Raw genomic sequence first — 2983 nt, forward strand, 5'->3', positions numbered from 1 at the left:
GTCCCATTCATTATGTTTCCATGATTGGGTATCAACAAACTCAATAAGGAAGCCATACCAGACTCTGAGTCTTCATTAATAATGCAACCACTTGACTGGATGCATGGTGTGAGTCTAGAGAGCCTACAACCCATCAACACAAAGAGTCCGCTCCCCAAAAGAGCTTTCACAGAGCCAGCTTAGGGGGGTTAAAAAGCCTATCAACAACAACAGGCCCAGTGAAGACTAAGAAAGGCCTAGCTACTGGCTGAGCTGATCTTTCCTCTTCTTTCTATGATTCTTTGCAGCCTTCTGTGAGAAATATGGGGTGTTTTCCCACTTCCTTTCTGTGGTGAAACAAAAAGAGCCATCTCTCGTTGCTAAAGCCCCCCTGCGCCCGGTCCTAATCCTCCTCTGAAGTGCCTCTCCTCTCCTGGGCTCTAAATGGCTGGTTGGTCGCAGAGACAGCAGAGACAGCCAGCAGCCAGCAGGAGGGCTAGAGACTAGACCCTGACACAGTTACACACTTACCCCAATGTGTGTTGTTGTTCAATGTATTTGTCTTATTCAAATCAAAATGGAGGGTTTTCCTCCAGCCCAGTCAAAACAGCAGAATTGAAAATGAGGGTCTTTGGCCAGCTCGAGGTAGACGAAATGATTGATGAGGGTAGGTGAAATCTGCAGTATACTGTATAAAAACGGTAGTAAAAAAAGAGTAATAGTATATACTATAGTAATTAGTGTAATGTTTTTGCGGACTGTAGTATAAGTAGTATTTACTGTAGTGTTTTTGCGGACTGTAGTATGGTATACTGTAGTATTTACTGTGGTGTATATACTGTAGTGTTTTTGGTGACTTTACTGTAGTATTTGCTAAAGTGTTTTTGTTTTATTATCTTTGAAATAGAAGTGGGGGGCTTTCTCCTTGAGGAAACCTACTGGACAAATTCTAAAAGAGCAACTGTTCCATAACCTGTAGGTAGGTAGGTAGGTAGGTAGGTAGGACCAGGTTCTGAACAGAGTTCAGAGCGTCTGCTCTTTAGAAGAACTACAGACTATAGAGAACACAATATACTGTATAGCGTATACTTGGCATGTAGGTTTCTCTTACGGGTGGCACAAATTGGGCTATGGGGGAGGGGAATGGGCAGGGTATATGCAAATGAAATAATGTAGTATTTACTATAGTCTACATTTTCTCGTGTTTCTGCAGGCTGTAGTGTTTTTGCAGACATTTCTGTGGTATTTACTACACAGTTTTTTGTGGATATTCTACAGTATACTACAAAATTCTATAATAAGTACTGTAGTATTCTATAGTAAACTGTAGTCTTTTTTTTATGTGGGTAGAGTGTTGATTAAAAAAAAGCAACAATAGGTAGAGGACCCTCATGGGCAAAGCAGCCGAAACAGTTGTTGTACATTTTCAATGAGAAACCCTGCTAGAATGCTATATTCTACCTCTGGAACAGACCATTTTTTTCTCTCACTCTATCCATCCTCCCTAGTAGATCTCTCTGTCTTGGCTAACAAGCCTCAATCAGGACTGTGCATTAGCTTGATCTTCACAGGGGTATGTGGTAACACAGTTAGGAGACCTCTAAAAGTCTAAGCAGTTGGGGGAGGGTTCTACTAAGCTAACATATGGAATTGTTTTAAGATGGTCATACACCATGGATCATTTAGCTATGATTTCGAATCAAATGACCCCTTCAGGTATAAAAAAATACAGTCCAAAAATATATTATAAGGAATAAGGTTTTAAAGTGTCTGTCCTATATCTAAGAAAGCTCAGGAAATATTTTAGTTTTTTTGGACACATATTTAACCCATTATTTTTGTTGGCACAAAACTACCTCCATATTTCTATTTATTTGTATGGGTTACCTTCAGACGAGTCCCATGACACTTGTGGGGGTAGTAGAGCAACATCGTGTTCGTGAGAGTCACCCCTTTCCACAGTGTGGTCATATTAGTTTGTAGCCCAAATCGTTCGGACACAGCAGACGTTTTCGTGAGAAGACCGATTTTCACAAGGTCTCAGGGTCTGACAAACACAGCTGTAGCTCGGCCACCTTCCACCGTAGATGTGGAAGGCCAACATAGGCAGATGCGGTGGATTGAGACGCAGTCCATGCAAAAACAGATATCTCTAGGTTAAACTGAAGGATTTTGATAGGGAGTTTTTTTATTGTGTTGCTTAGATTGAAGCAAAGGTGTGTCAATAGACTTAATTAATTGACTATATATAATCTTGAGAATCATTTGATTATATATAATCTTGAGAATCACTGTTTTCTAGTCAAGGACCATCCTATATAGCTACTGCTGTACACACCTTTTCTATTCATATACTGTCCGCAATGTCTATACACACCATCATATACATATATATTTATATTCCGGACTCTGACATGCTCGTTCTAATATTTCAATATTACATAATTCCTTTATTTATATTTTTGGGATTTGCGTGTTATGTTTTGTATTGTTGAACTGTTGGAGCTAGGAACATAAGCATTTCGCTACACCCGCGATAACATCTGCTTCCAAAAGCACCTTCTTATCACATCATTAGATTCAATGGCACATTCTACTTTTACTATTCCGTATAATCCCTGTTTTGTTTTCAACCACAAAGCCGTTTCCCTTTCAGTGTGGAGCTCAGAGTGATTGACAGTGCAGAGGGACAGCTGTCACAGACCTGCTCACATTGAGAGGAACGGAGGCGGGAGGCAGTCCCCTCTGTCACAGTGGCTAAAGGGAACAACTGTTATGACCCCTCTCCCATTATGCCCCAAGAGACGTAGCCAGGCACCCCCCTCACTACCTCATTAGCACACCAATGACGGGTGGCCACAGAGAGAGAGAGAGAGAGAGAGAGAGAGAGAGAGAGAGAGAGAGAGAGAGAGAGAGAGAGAGAGAGAGAGAGAGAGAGAGAGAGAGAGAGAGCCTTGTGGAACACCAGAGAGAGAGAGAGAGAGCCTTGTGGAACACCAGAGAG

General features: G+C 41.5%; 1 non-coding gene across 1 annotated transcript; it reads right to left on the bottom strand.

Moving 5' to 3' along the window:
- Nucleotides 1-891: 891 nt before the first annotated feature.
- LOC121576082 lies at nt 892-945 on the bottom strand. Its single transcript, XR_006002434.1, has one exon. It is a non-coding gene; the product is annotated as a U7 small nuclear RNA (small nuclear RNA).
- Between the last annotated feature and the right edge of the window lie 2038 nt (nt 946-2983).

The sequence above is a fragment of the Coregonus clupeaformis genome, chromosome 10 (assembly GCF_020615455.1).
Source record: "Coregonus clupeaformis isolate EN_2021a chromosome 10, ASM2061545v1, whole genome shotgun sequence".
In the NCBI taxonomy this organism is placed as follows: Eukaryota; Metazoa; Chordata; class Actinopteri; order Salmoniformes; family Salmonidae; genus Coregonus; species Coregonus clupeaformis.